Source organism: Chenopodium quinoa, unplaced genomic scaffold, assembly GCF_001683475.1.
Source record: "Chenopodium quinoa cultivar QQ74 unplaced genomic scaffold, ASM168347v1, whole genome shotgun sequence".
Lineage (NCBI taxonomy): Eukaryota > Viridiplantae > Streptophyta > Magnoliopsida > Caryophyllales > Amaranthaceae > Chenopodium > Chenopodium quinoa.
This window is the reverse complement of record NW_018743021.1, coordinates 484,083-500,304: the sequence shown is the minus strand read 5'-3', so window position 1 is coordinate 500,304 and position 16,222 is coordinate 484,083. Positions and strand designations below refer to the sequence as shown.

Here is a 16,222-nt window from a genome sequence, read left to right as displayed (position 1 = left end):
AAAAAAAACTCAAATTCACAAACCAAAAATGAAAAACATAAAAGTGAACCCAAAAAAGATAAAGTGGAGTTCTAAAAAGCTGTGACTAAACAAAGGTCAAGCTACTTTAGTGTTTGATTGTACAAATTCACCTTTTATAATAGTCAAGCTAAGCCCTTTGACAAGTGCATATATGTGTCTTTGGATTGATCTTTGGGGTCCTTCCCATTACAACATCACTTGTTGATAATTAACTTTAAAAGAATAGTATGTACTCAAATTTTGTTGATAATTAACATGAAAAAAGGAAATAGGTATTGGTAATAATGTGTTTTTCAATTTTGATCTATTCGCGTTATGAATCTTTTACTGAATGCAACATGTTATTATATGTGTACCAATTTATGAAATTAAAGGATGTATATACGCAATCGATGACTAAAGCAACAGCAAGTACATGTTAGCATTTCTTTAAAAAAAAAAAAGAAAAAAGAAAAAGTACATATTAGCATTTTAATTAAAAAATAAATAAATTTGAAAAGTAAATTAAAAAATTTCAAAATTTAGCTTTAATAAGAAAAGAATTGTTTTAACTTAAAAAAGTTTAGTTTTACCCATTCGTAATAATCAGCTTCTTAACACAATTATTCATTGATAAGAACAAAGCCTAGGGCCTGTTCTCATTGACTGAAATGAACTGAACTAAACTGAACTAAACTGAAATGAAATGAATATTTTATAAGAGAAGGAAATTAGAAGCTGAAGTGAACTGAACTGAAATGAATATTTTATAAGAGAAGGAAATTAGGAGTTGAACTGAGCTGAACTGGGCTGAACTGATCGAACTGAATTGAACTGAATTTCAACGTAAGAGAACAGGCCCTTAGTTGAGTTTGTTATGCCAAGATAATTGTCAACTTTAATAATAGGCAAAGGCTAACGAACGCTCAGGGGGCGTTGGATAAGCTAGCTAAAAGTAGAATGATTAAATTAAAATTAACATTAATTACACCGATCGATGCGTGATTTTGTCATGTTTATCCAACGCCCCGGGGGCGTTCGTTCACAAGATCTTTAATAATGCTTCGTAATATTTAACAGAAATAATAAAAACAATTAAATAATCAAAACAATAACATTAATAATAAAAAAAATTAAATAATTACTTAACAGAAATAAATACTTAACAGAATATTATGTAAATTTACCAAAAATTAGAAACAAAAAGTAGAGAGGCAATGTTAATTAAATGCTAGGATTGCTAAATGAAGGAAAGGGTATTAAAAATGAAAAAGCAAATAAGATGAATTCATGAAAAAGACCTTAGCTTTAGATAAAGACTGTAGCTTCATTCTTAGGTATGTAGCTAGGGACAATTTAAAAGGATGAGAGCTACAAATCAGAGAATCACCACTCTGTTGCACCATTCATTCAATTACCATCCATTTTCACTAAATACTGTATATTTTTTTATTATTATTTATTTTTCAATAAATTTATTTTTTTTTTAAAAAAAAAAAAAAAACTATTGGAAGAAAGAGGTATGACTAAAGGCTATAGTATGATATCAGATGATCAGAATGTCAAATTATTTAATAATCATTACACTATCATTCATTCTTTGGTCCAACTATACTTTACACGTGTTCGAATCTTGTCGTATTGGTTTGGACGACCTACATCATCTTTCAGCCGTCAGATCGTCAATGCGCGGGGAAAATGACCTACATTGATTGTGACTTTTTTTTTTAATTTTTTATTTTTACTACGTAATGTCGTAGAATTGGGGTAAAATAAATAAATTACAGCCTTGTTTTCACACAAAGGTAGATAAAAATAGTCGAGAATTGAGTAGCTCGAGGACGTTGCATGAAAAAGTTGTAAAGCAGCTGGACCAAAACTGGAGTTGACCCCACCTTTTATAAAGTCGGACGTAACTTGACTCTTCTTTACAGTATTTTTTTCCCTATATATTGATATTATATCCGTATGTCACATGTATTCGACACACAATACATATGTATCTGTATGTATATATACTACCTTCGTTACACACGTACAAATTCATTGTAATTTTGGAATATTTTATATACCGTATCTCATAAGTAATACCTACCAATATGTAACGGACGTAGTACACATGTAACTACTTTGTATCATTCGTAGCTTTTATTTTATGTTAGATTTGCTTCATACAGGTTCAAGTTGGATAAAGTACTCCATCCATTTTAAAATACTCGATCTATTTCTCCATATGCGGAGTTTTAGGAGAAATTGGAGAAAAATAATAAAATATGGAGTCCTTTACAATTTATCATCCTACATGAAAGTAGATTTTTATCATGAACAACTCTTCGAAGCCAAACTCGGTAAATTATATCTGAACTTATATAGCTAGATTATATTCATGTTTATAATTAACCGTCCTTCACAATTTACACCATTACATCGTGAGAGAAATTTGCTATCAAAGTTCAACCTCAAAAAGCTACGGTGACACTAATTTAAAGACAAATAGACAATGGGAATAAAAATATAAATGTATACAACTTTTTTTTTTTAAGGAAATATAAATGTATACAACCTAGCTAGAGTGTTAATTAGATTTACTACTCCTTAATTAATATGTACTACATTCAAAAGGACCACAATATAATCCCTAGATTTGAAAATATGTAAAGCCAAGAGTTAGAAAAATAGATAAGAAATTAAATAAAAAAGAGTTGGTTTGACTGAGTTAGACGCATAATAAGGCGAGATTCTCGCGGGATAGCCAAAACGGTAATATTCTTGTTCACTTCTTCCTTAAGGTAAGGAAGATTGTAAGAGAATATTATTATTTCTTCTTCCTTCAAATCCAACCCCCCAACAAAAAGCATATTAATATTATCATAAACTTCAGTACTTTATTTTTTTTAAATATTCTTACAAATATAAACTTTTTTTTTTTATATAACATATGGTTTTAATAATATTATTCACACGTGTCAATGGACGTGACATATCATGGCGATTTGTACGTACTATTACTACAACGCTAGTAGTATGACAGTCAAAAATAAAACTTATAAAAATAAGAGTGGTCAGTTTTCATTAAATATTTTTCTTGATTTATTTATTTTAAAGGGGGGGGGGGGGGGGCAATGTGTCAGTATAAACCCAATACGAATTTAGAGGAGAGAGAAAATAGGAGTAGTAGGGCACAAGAATCGAGCAAATGATTTTGTAATCCATTGCTTTATGATTGACGATTCATCACTTTTTTTATTTTCTCTCTCCTCATACTATATCTTAGCTTCTTCTCGTTAGACTTCTCTATGTATGAAACTATGAATGGAGCGTTTACTAAACTGTTTATGGAGTCCTCTTTACTTCTCTAGTCCTCTAGTATATATGTTTACCTAGCTAGGTACATAGCACATACATACATACACTTGTGTTTCTTGTTCGATTGATTATATTTATGTACGTATCTAGAACATGTTAAAACATGCTCGTTTAATTTGGAAGAAAATGTAATTTTTCACCACAACATACTGTTGAAAGAACAATCTTCATTTCTCTTTTACTTAAAACCCTTTCATAAATTTCTATTTTAAAGAGTACACTAAAGAGTGAATTGGTAACTACTAACAATCATATTATAAAACACATTAATAATTTTAGTTATTGAATTAAATAGCGTTAAGACAGCTGTACGGACTTAATTAGGATTAATTCTTATGTTAGAGATATGAGATTATCTTATGTTCATTGTCACATTTATGGGGGTAGGAGGGGCAAAATCGTCAAGTAAGGTAGGGTTATCTTATTAAATTATTTCAAAAAAGGAAGAGTTAATAATACTCAAGAAGAGTGGTATATAGATGAATATATGCATGTAAGTGTAATTAATTAGGAAGGGCATTAAAAAAATGATGAATGTATGGGGATAAGGAGCCAAATTGATTACGACCATACTGTCCCTTATGAAGGGCAGTCCTGTCATTGTCAGCTCCCTTCCCGGCATTTAAGGTCACCTCCCGAGAATTTCTCTCTTCTTCTTCTTACTCATCTTTTGTTATAACTCTTCTACTTGTATTTTTATGAATATATCACTTCTTTTTTCTTTTTCTTTTTATTTTGTTATGAGTATTATATATATGATCGAATGAACATTTATATTTAGCTTAGCTTGCTTCAATTCTTGTACTAGAGTGCCAACAACTTTATTTGCCCAACTCTTTTGGGTTTATCTTTCCAACTTTATTTCCTTTACCTAATTTACCACAACTAATCCAACTGATTTCTAGCTAGGTTTGGATAATTAAAATAATAATCACTTTTAATTTTATAATTTTATTTTGAAAAACATTTTATCATACCTTAACTTATGTGATATGGCGTTGATTGTCACTCTCTTTCATTCCAAGTAATCAATCACAATGAGGTGTTGCATCCATAATTTAAGCACACACGATGTATAAGGGTTCTTATGCGAGGGGTGTATGTGTTAATAAGTGTATTATTAGTGTCTTAGTGATTCGCTGAGATAAATAACAAATTGAGATTAAAATGACTACCCCATATATAATATTAAACCGTGACATTAAAGAACTCTAGACTAGTTTTGTTTGGTAACATGAGTCAATTACCTGAATGCAAACTAATGTTTGTAGGATATATTGTGAACCCAAAGGATTATATTGCCAAAAAGTATACATTCATCAGTTAATTTACCTTCAACCCAATATAAAGTCCCTATTAATTTCTTTTGCATGTCTAAGATAGTGAAATTAACGAAACATCATTAAGGTCATGGATTAGAATAGTTATGTTTTTTTTTTTTTTTGGTGAAATTAGAATAGTTATGTTAATTATATGGTATAACTGTATAACTCACAGTGAACATAAACTGAACATATAAATAAGGACAATAATATACTTATTCGTACTGTATGTATTTAATCTCATATCTTTTTTTTCAAGAATCTAATGATATGCTTTAAGAAAAGATGATTTAGGGAAAGAACAAAAAAGAGTGTATTTTGTAGTACAAAACAATCATACTTAATTATTGCTTTTTTAATAATCTGATTTTGATTTACTAATGTTAAGACATAATCACATTTTTTTTTAATATTATTAATTAATTGTATCTTATTCTTTAACATACATACGGATAATAATATGCTTTTGTTTTTTCTTTATTGATGAAATTTCAGTATTATTATACATAAAAAGCATTTATTAGAAAGCTTAATCTGTCTATCTTACATTAGCTGTTAAGGAAGATTAGGTTACCTGTTTCGTGTAAAGAAATATGTAAAGCTGTTTCCACTTGCAAATGAATTCATGAACCTCGAAAATAAAAAAGATCCCCAATATAAATAAATAATTTGAATCTTAGATATACTTGTGAATTATGGATTAAATAAACCGAGCTCAAGCTGTATTAACAATTCTTGATCACTTGAAGAGAATATATAGAGGATAGATTGAGGGCTTAATTAGGCATAACCGGTATGTATAGAGCTAAGGTTATTAGTTTGAGATCAAAATGACATAACTGTTTCGGTCACTTGAAATAATGTAAATGACTTACTGACTAATCTACGTAGTACATAGTATTATGTTTGTTTGATCACACTAACATATGCGAATAGTATTCAAGTAGAAGTAATAATATCAGATTACAAGAGAGTGAAAAAAAAAAAGTACATCCAATCAAATATAGGCAATGAATAATGTACATTAACATTTGCACAATTATAAGTATGTTTCATTTTTAGACATTTAAAAATTACTCGAATATTATATTCCTTATCATACCATTTTATCCTCAATAAATTCAACAATTGCGTTAAGTAAAAAAAAAGAAAGAAAAGTATTACAATTAATTAGTCAATTAATATGCAATGAGCACGGGCTTCGCGCGCTAAATCATGACCTCTAAAATCCCCAATAATTTTGCATTAAGAAATCACCACTTCAAATGATTAGATGAGTGTCAATATGTCAAAACTTCATAATGCACTACATTTCTTCACTTTTGACTTTATTATCAACTTTGTAAAGTACTTCAGACGAGCTCCTTGACTATACTAATTTTTAGACTTTAAATCTATTTTTTGAAAATATGTATTTAATTTCTTAATCTATCAAATCATTAATTAATTTTCAAGTTGAATAAGATAAAGTAGAAGAAAAAACAAATCTCAAAGAATATGAATTATGTTAGAGCAAGTGAAATAGACTTGAGTATTGAATAATAGTTGACATCCTTGACCAATTGGAAAAATAAAAATCCTTTTTTTTTTCTTAAATGATATTTACTAAAAGAAGAAAAAAAAGAATAAGTCTTTTTCTAGTTTGTTAGAATAAGTCCTATTCTCAAAGGGTACTCTAACCATTGTGTATGTATACTTGGTGAAAGTTTTTTAGCCAAAAAGGTTGCTTTGATAATGATACTCCTTAGCTAGCAAGCTTAGACCATCCACCAAATCAATTCGCTTCATAAATATATGTAGACCAGACGAATAAATGAATCAATAATTAATTTATTTTTCATACAATATTATAATAATAAAAAAAAACATTGACGACTCAGTAATCAATTTATATTATATGGAGTACAATATAATTGTATAATAGCCTTGATCGGATTTAATAACAAGAAGCCATCAACTTCCTTTAGACAACCTTAATAAAGAAAGAAGATCAAACATCAAAGTGATAAAAGTCTCATTGCAAAATATTTCTGAAACATGCACAAGTGTAATTTTGCCAAAGATGTAACACTACAACTCAAGGTTAATTTCTCAAACCATTGGATTGTTCTTTAATTATAGGAAGGAAAAAAAATAGAGGTATAAATAATTTTATTGTAAAAAAAAAAAAAAAAAAAAAAAGAGAAGAAGAGTCCAACATGAATACAGAAAACTGCTGTAAACTTTTCTGACACAAATTTTTTTCAACCATATGTCTCTTTTTAAGCTCTTATTATTTTAATTTATCATTTAAAATATTAAAATTTGTTGGGTATAGTATAACTTTTATCAAAGAAAAGTTGAAGATGGTCTGAAATTTGAATCATTCATTCATTATTACCTGCTTTTAATAGCTTTGGTGGAAGGCAGTGATGTGACAAATCTGTATAGCATTTTCTCTGTAGTGGTATGTTAGGACTACAATGAAATTTTGCCCTACTCATTTTACCCTCCTCTTCTATGAAAGTTGAAAATCAAGTAACCTTTTTTTTAAAAAATAAAATATAATAACAAGTATTTATTAAAATAAATACTTGTATATGTATACAATTATACATATATATTTGCTCGAATGAGCTACAAGGGTACTCTATACAAATTACAAAAAACAAGAATTTAAATATGTGACCTATCCTAATACACATGTATGTTTTCCGATCTTAGCCATTAGGTCAAGACCTCATTGATGATATAGTATATATCGTGGTAGGACCTAACTTACTCCTACAAAGTGACTTGTTCTTGGCCATCCATCAGAGTATGTGAGCTTGCAAGATGGACCCTATAGTTTATGATTAATTGAAAAAGGGCCCCACATTTATACATATATGTACCATAAGTTATATGCAGTGTTTTCAGAGCTTCCAAGAATAGTGTTATTTACCCCTCTTATTAATACCAACTTATAATGAGCAGTTAGCTAAGAGTTTTTTTATATCATATGCAAGATAATAGTAAAGAGATAAGAGGAAACAAATCAAAATCCAATGTGATTGAGACTTGAGAGTTTACTGAATATGTAAATAGAGCCAAAGTTTTTAGAGATTGAAATTGATGTGTCTATATTCTTATTGAGTGACTTATATATAATTGATTAATTGGCGTATGTGAAAAGTCACTATAAAAGTTTCCCATTTTAGGCTAAAGAAATTTGATATGGCTAGTTGGTTGTAATGTTAATCAACGTTCTTAAACAAAAGTTTCTCGAAATGATAATACTAATTAAGGCTTGATTAATTAGTTGTTGATGATAAGATAAGCCCGACTAAAATTCAAAGAAAAAGAAGGAATATTAATTAGTTGATATATTATGGCTATGAAAGTGAGTGATAATTAGTTCTACCTTTGGAAAGATATAACAGAGTTTTGATGATTGAGGAAACCTCTGTGGAAGTATATATACAAGTTGTTTTCAATCATTAGTTGTTTTCTGACAATGAAATCATGAGTTGATGATGTTGAGTGAGTCTAATTTCATGAGTTTTCTTGTTAAATAAAAGAAGAATTTGACAGCAATTACTTTATTCTTCAATCTATTAATTTAACTTGATTAATAACACAAGTTTATTTTTAGTTTAGCATAGACCCTTTTGGGTTTTTTTTTAATGATAACTAGCAAAAATAACAATAATACTTGAATATTGGAAATAATGAGTAAGATGAAATACTAATTATTAATTTTTTTTAAGAAAATGATTATTAAATAATCCTTATAGTATGATTTGTTGATGGGACTATGTGAGGTAAGAATGAAAGGTTTAACGATTCGTTGTATATGTGCTAACACGTAAGACCTATTGACTAATAAGTACGCACCACCTAAAAAGTTGTCGTATGTATTGAAAATCCTGTATCTACATTAAAATTGATTACAATTAAAATTTTGCTTAAATGAAATGTGCTTGAAAGAGAATTTTCAATGTAAATGATTAATGATAAGACATCTGAATTTAAAGAATATTGCTTTTATTATCACAGATCTTATAGAATGAATGTCATTAACTCTGAGAAAAAAAACACAACTACCTCCTGCATGCAAGACTATACTGCAACTGATTGAATAAATCAATTATTTCTTCCAGGTAGCTTAATTATTTAATTAATTATGAAAATTGAATTGATTGATAATGGCCGTAAATTTGGACATTAATGATTTAATTACTTTTAAGCTTTTAATTGGCCAGCCAATACCTTTAGATTTTTTTGTTTATGTTTTTGACTCTTAAAGTTAAAGATCGTATGAAAGTAGTTGGGCTGGACTTGAGATCTGCAACGTGCTCCTATATGAATTCTTTAATTTTGACTAAACAGCAAAATTAATGTTTAAGAGTACTTTTATAGAATTTCATGATAGAGGATTTATCAATTATCAAATAATTTCATTTCAATTTCAATTTCAATTTACGAGATTGATCGCCATAGGTATGAATTATGTAGTATACTTTTATTATAAATGGGTAATACTATATGCAATCCTTAATATACTTTTTTTTTTTTTTAGTATACTTCATTTTTTAGTATTAAGTTGGGAATTTATCAACAATTCATGAGTAAATCGGTATAATAAATGTTTATTTATTGTCAATATACTTAAGGGTTGCATATATATTTTTCCATTATAAAAACTATGTTTAGTTGTGTAATTAAAGTGGTTTTGGGTATAGAGTACAGACATTTTTATTTCTGGGCTAGATCATGGGTTGGGCTATATGGGCTTTCTCATTCTTGCGTCGTAGTAATGATTCGAGTTGGGCCACATGTTTATTCTCTTTTTTGCAGGACATGATGTGTTGGGCTGCTTGAGCTCAATACGGTATTTTTTTTTCTAGTTATGTATGCCGGCCTTATCAACATATGTTTTGGGCCCATGTTGCATCTTGTGAATTAACGTGGCCCCATAATTTTGCTTCCTTTTACATCTAAGTTTGTCAACCAAGAAATTACTATGCACGTAACTAGATTATACCCATGCTAATGCACAAGTATGTTGGTTACAAGCGACTTACAACTTACATTCATCATAGTTTTCTTCTTTCATTTTACATTTCAAATAAGATCGGTGGAAGTCATTGTGTGATATATTTTGTGTGGTGCAAAGTGCAATAGCCAATAGTTATATTGGATTATGAAAAAGAGGATAAGAGACGTTTTTGAGGGATTGTATGCAAATGCACCGTTAAAGTTTGCAGAAATTTGGTAACAAAATATGATCATATGTTTTGTTTTATATAAGACTAGATTGAATACATGACAATTCACAACAGAATTGTGAAACTTATGTCGTTTTTCCTTTGGTGTAAAAATGAATAATACATGTTTTATATTGTTTTTTTAATTTTTTTGGACAAACCTTTTCTTTTATTTTCAGAATAGAATATTTAGAGTTGATAGGATGAGATTTTGTAGAGCTGATCAAATGTGGCTTGGCCCGATTTTGGGCAGAATTTTCCAGCACAAAATTGGGTCGGGCCGGTGTAGGGTAAATTTTTTATCAGGAAATCATTTTTATGCAAATGTAGTTTTTTATAGCCCGGGCCAAATTTGGCCCGATCATTTTAAGCAGGTTTGGGCATGAACTTTTTGGCCCCGGCCCAGCCCGAGAAACAGGCTAAATTTTTCGGCATTGACCCAACCCAACCCGTCCACAGATCACTTTTAAGATTTTGAAGAATTGCAGTGAAAAGTTGTATAGTATTTAACATTCCTTACACAAATTCTGTCAATAAAATCAAGTTTGGGCTCATTAGCTAGAAACAAGAGATTTTGAAGCATTAATACCTTATTTCTGTAGATGATTTAGTAGAGTTTTAAATAGTACTATTTAGTGTGAAGACTAACCCACAAATTCAAAATAAGTTTTTTTATATTTCCATCCATTTCAACATATCATCCTCAACAAAAATTAAAAGGAAGATAACAGGGAACATCTTAATTAAAATTATCGATAACATAAATTAAATTGAAGCTCAAGAGAATCTTCCAAGAGTCTAGAAACTCAAAATCAAACTAATTCAAATGCCAAACAACCACTTTTTAAAAATGGTACGTAAGAAGGTAGAAGAGATAATAATTAACCTAGGCGCAAAGGAAACATCCCACCCATTACCCATACCTAACAATTAATTGTTTTGTCACTCTTCCTAAAAAGGAAAATTTAAGAAAACTTAAGTTATTTGTTTGTTGTAGCATGTCTTTGACAAAATGCCTTCAATCTCTCAAGTCCATCTTCAAGAGCTGTTGGCTCCAACGCAAAAGTTACGCGCAACCAATTCTTTGATCCCATTGTCACACCTGTTCAACGTCGTAATAAATTAAATAACCGAAGATATTAATTACTTGGTCCAAAAATTAAATGTTAGGTACACGCCAAAATGTGTTACACACAGGTGATATGATGTTACTTCCGTTTAAAATAACTTTAATAGCGTTACAATTAATTTCGGATAAAAGTAGACATGTAAAATTTGAAATTTCTTACCTGGTAGGATGATCATCTTCTCCTCTTTGGCAAGCTTAATGCAAAAATCAATGTCGTCAATAATTCCATCTAATTGAGACAAATCGAGTTTGACCTGCAACATGCATGCCATATAGCAGCCATAAGTCATACTACAGTAGTACTTAAAAGCATATTCTAGATTTTGTATTTGACTAGTATCAAGTTATACTGTTAAAACATTAATTAGTTTAGATTTTATATTTGACCAGTATCAAGTTATACTGTTAAAACATTAATTAGTTTCGATTTTATATTTGACCAGTATCAAGTTAGACTCTTAAAAGTTGAAAACAACGTCATCAAATGATGGCCCTCTTTAGTCGAAATTAGTGTATTTTATACAACATTTCTATTATATATAATCATAAAAAAAAATATTGGTCGAAAGTTAAGGTGACCTAATGTATTTATTAGATGTAATCTCAATAATATATTTGAAGCGTGGGAACACGACGTTTTATGATTAAATTTGTTCCTTACCATCACAAACATGGATCCTTCTGGTTTATATGGGCAAATGAGGCATGGAATCTCCTGAAGTTTGTCATAGCAAATATCTGCATCATTCTTTAGAATGTTGATGACTCTTGAAAAGAATTCCTTGCTTGTTTTTTTCAAGAATTTGAGGAACTGCCCCCTGAAAATTGTGGGAATAGAGACAAAGTTTAAGAATTTCTAAACAATGTGTGAAAATAGGATCTAAATGAGATAAAATATAATGTAACAAGTATTTGTTTCGTTACAAATATCGTTCCAATAATGTAGAAAATGTGTGTCAAATAATGTATAAAATGCTCAAATGTGTAACCTGAATGAAGGAAGCAGGGTCAGCTGATATGCTTGCAATACGCTTAATGCTCTCCATGACCTAATACAACCAAAACCAAAGACAACCCTGAGTTTACACATCGTATACTAGTGCTTAGCTTAATTTGAATAGTACAATTTCATTTCGGACTTTCGGAGTACAATATAAAATTATCTACAAGTAATAATACATCTATGCAACATGGTACTGATATATTGGTATGCGTAACTAATACGGAGTAAGTAATAACTCATGGGACAAAACGTATATAAACTCTAAGGAGTTCACTTGAGGGGTCCAATTCAAGGCGACCTTAATGATGAGATTCAATCCCACAACCACTTTTATATCTACATTCTTACAAAGAAATGAGAGTACAGAGTATGTAACGAAAAGAAGTTAATTGGTACACGTACCCCATATTTTTGCAAGATGCCATGAGTATCATTTGTGACAAGCCAACCAAGGCGCCAACCAGGAACAATCCATCGCTTGGATAATGACCCAACAGTGATGACTGGAACAATGTTTCCAAACACACCCATTGGTACAAATGGGTTGCTTCCAAAGGTAAGGTGACCATAAACTTCATCACTAATCACCAAAATCCCAAGTTTTTTCGCAACCTCTGCCACCTGTCAACGCAATGGATTAAACATTTGTTCACTTATATATTAGAGATTATTTTTGACAAAAAAGTCGATTTAATATAAATGTCTAGCACATTATTTCCGTATTATACCTTTTGTAAATGGTTATACGTGAAAACGTTACCACAAGGGTTACCGGGGTTTACAATAACCATAGCCACGGTATTGGCATCAGCCAAAGCTTCAATAGAATCAAGATCAACTTCCCAACCATTTTTCGGGACAAGATCAAAGTGACGTGTTTCAAGTCCGATATGAGCTGAAAAAACTTCGTAGTACGGGTAGCCCGGTCTAGGTAGCAATACATTAGCACCAGGAGAAGCAAGTGAAGTAAGTGCAATATCAATTGCTTGAGTACAACCTAGTGTAAGGACTACATCATTTGCGGAAAGATCATAGGGAAGATCATGAGAAAGGTACTCTGCCACAGCCCTGTTCAAGAACAACCAACAAATTTTGAGTAACACATCAAGGTAATATCAGAGAAATTAAATGCAACCTTTAAATGTGCAATTTGTACGTGTGGTTGGATTAGTTAAGAGTAGGCAGCAAAATATTAGGAGGGACCAAAATTAAAGTATGAAAATATGGTCCCTAATTTAAGCATAAGAATTACTGACGACATTCTTTCACATATTTAATCGTGTAAACTACTCCATCTACTCCCCCTTACAAAACATGTGACATTAGGTACATTTTCGTCCACAAATACTAGTCGTGTATGCTATCAAGCTGAAAAATATTTCGTAATATGAGTAATCTGATATATAATCTTCGTAATACAGACAGTTTAGAAATCTCTAGTTTAGACTAAAAAAATGTAATGGTCTATATTGTTGGATTCGATTTTCCAAATTCCAACATTAGTATGATATCGATTTGGATGTTAGGATCAGGATAGTGCGAGAGTGCTTCAACTAGACCAATGCCCTAGAGGATCATCTTGCAAAATATTTAACTCAATTCAATAATGAGAGATTGAGAAAATATGACATTTAAAACAAATAGACTTCCTCAACAGAAAAATTACTTAAAAAAAATTTCTATGGCAAGTCATATTTAAGTACGTATTCTTTCATTCACATATGTAAGACGCGACTAATCATTAAAATGATCAATTTGTTACTCAATGTTAGCATATTGCAATAAAATCTATAAAGCAAATTCTTGTAATTGTGTAAATAACAGGTTTAAAAGCCTTGAATCAATTTCTCCTTACGAGCTCTATAATGATCTTTTGATAGTACTCATGAAGGTTACAAATTCTTGTAACATCACATTAATTGCCATCTTAATAAGCATATTGTAACATTTGTTTTTATGTTACAAAGTATTATTTCGTATTTCTCTTATCTTATCAGATAAATATATTGAGCAAAAAATTTATGTGAATCAGTCTCTTATACTCGAGCCAGGAGCGCGATTGAATCTCAATTTCAAGGTTGTATTTATTCCTCTTTGCAATTTCTCTACTCTATTAATTTTTCCGTACATGTTGATATACCCTTAATTCCAAGATAATACTCTAGTCAACCAAGTCCAAATCTTGTTAATTTTAAATTTGGGGGAGCGGGGTTCCGGCCTTAATGTTCAATTCTCGTACAACTAATTAGTAATTAGTTAATTACTCAACGTGTTGACAGGACAATCACTAGACTACGTCAAGTAAAAATTTGGGAAATTTTCAAAGCATGATTATTCTGATTTTCTGCAATTAAACCTATTCAATAGCTGTTTTTTTGACAAAATCTTACCACTTGCAAAAACAAAACAGAAAAAAGAATAGGGAAAAACAAGTAATTATTAATTTACTAACATCTAATGAATTTACTCTTAGTCAATTTTTCATTGAAATCTCATTTCATGCTTAACAAAATATTGTACATTTGTACGTACACTTATGTTATTCTTAAAAATACAAATTTTTTGACAAGAAATCAAAGTGACTAACAATTTAATTAATTATTAACAAAAAAATCAAGAGAAGAGGAAACGTACTTTCTAGCAGGAGGGAGGCCAACGGCGGTGCCATAGGAGTTAAACTGACCGGAGCTAAGAGCGTCAACAACAGCAGCCTCGGCGTTTCGACAAGTCCGAAAACAGGGGAAAATAGAAGGATCACCATGAGCTAGAGCAAGCATTGGCCTTTGATCATGAGGGTTTAAATTCTCCATAATCATAGTCCTAGCTTCTCTAACCGTAACACCTCTACTCGCATTTTTCGTACCATTTGTATTCGTATTTTCGGCTTTTGCTATTACTGTGCACCCACCATTGTTGTGATTGTAACTATCTTCTTTACCCTTGAATCTCCATGTTTTGTTCACACCATTAACGTTTGTTGTTCCACCGTTTTCCATTTTTTTTTTTTTACTCTCTTTTTCTTGTTTTCTCTCTTTTTTATTTTGTTCTTTTCTTTCGGTTTACTCGTTTATAATGTTGTCTCTCAACAAATGTGCCTTTTTATAGGAAATTCAAATCTTCTATTTTATGTCTATTTTATACCACAACATGCTTTTTTTGTTATTTTTTTTGGAAAAATAATTCTTTTTATTGACTTGATATTTTTTTAATGTTTGGTTGTTGGAAAGGAAATGAAATAATAAATATAAGGAAACTTTAGAGTAAATTTTCAATCGTACATTTTGCCTGATTTGTTACTAAATATGAAAATTTGTTTCTACATTAATTAAATTATTTTCCCTGTTGCATTGATTTCAATTTGATTGACTAAAATCCCTTTTATCTCATTCTATCTTTTTTTTCCCCTTTCATTTACATATAGATTCTAATCTTTAATTTATATTTACAACTTATTACAAATTAATACATAGTAATTTTTTCTTTTTATAATTTCACATCGAAACGACTTTAGAATAGAGTGTAAAGTATTTAGTTAGTTTGGTTTATATTTCCACAAAGAAATAGAAAGTGATGTGTTTAATGTACGTACGATAATTTTTTCGTACTTGTGCACGTGTTTGTGTTATAGAAAGGGACATTGTACTTGTGCAAAATATGATCGATAAAATTTATTTATTTCCTCTGAAAAAGGGTCTTAGGGAGGTATAATGTAGAGAAATGACCGATATATATATGACACTGCTAATATAATGGTGTAGAATTTACTATTCTATTCATTTGTACATAATCATAGCTAACTTTAGTCTTTGTTAATTAAGACAAATAATATGACCATTGAATCAAAATAAACTTCACATGCTTATTTTAAAGAGTATAGTAAAAGAAGATATTGTCAAAATAAAGCAATTGGACATTCTATTTGGCTTAGTATACTCCAATAACATCAATAGATTAATTGTAAGTTACTATCAAAATAGTTGTAAGGTTGCCTAGTGCATGCCATTTCAAGAAGTGGTTTCTTAGTGCCAAGTCCATGCCGCACGTACGTAAGACCAGACAAATGATGACCTATATACGTACATAAGACATAGTACATATACAAGCTTGACAATTTTTCTTTAAAAATTAAAAAATTAAAAATTAATCAAATTGAAGGAATTATTTTCTTGCAAAC

The 16,222-nt window shown here is 30.0% G+C and overlaps 1 pseudogene; it reads right to left on the bottom strand.

The window, feature by feature from the left end:
• Positions 1-10,681: 10,681 nt before the first annotated feature.
• On the bottom strand, positions 10,682-15,241 carry LOC110730119 (annotated as a pseudogene).
• Positions 15,242-16,222: the final 981 nt, after the last annotated feature.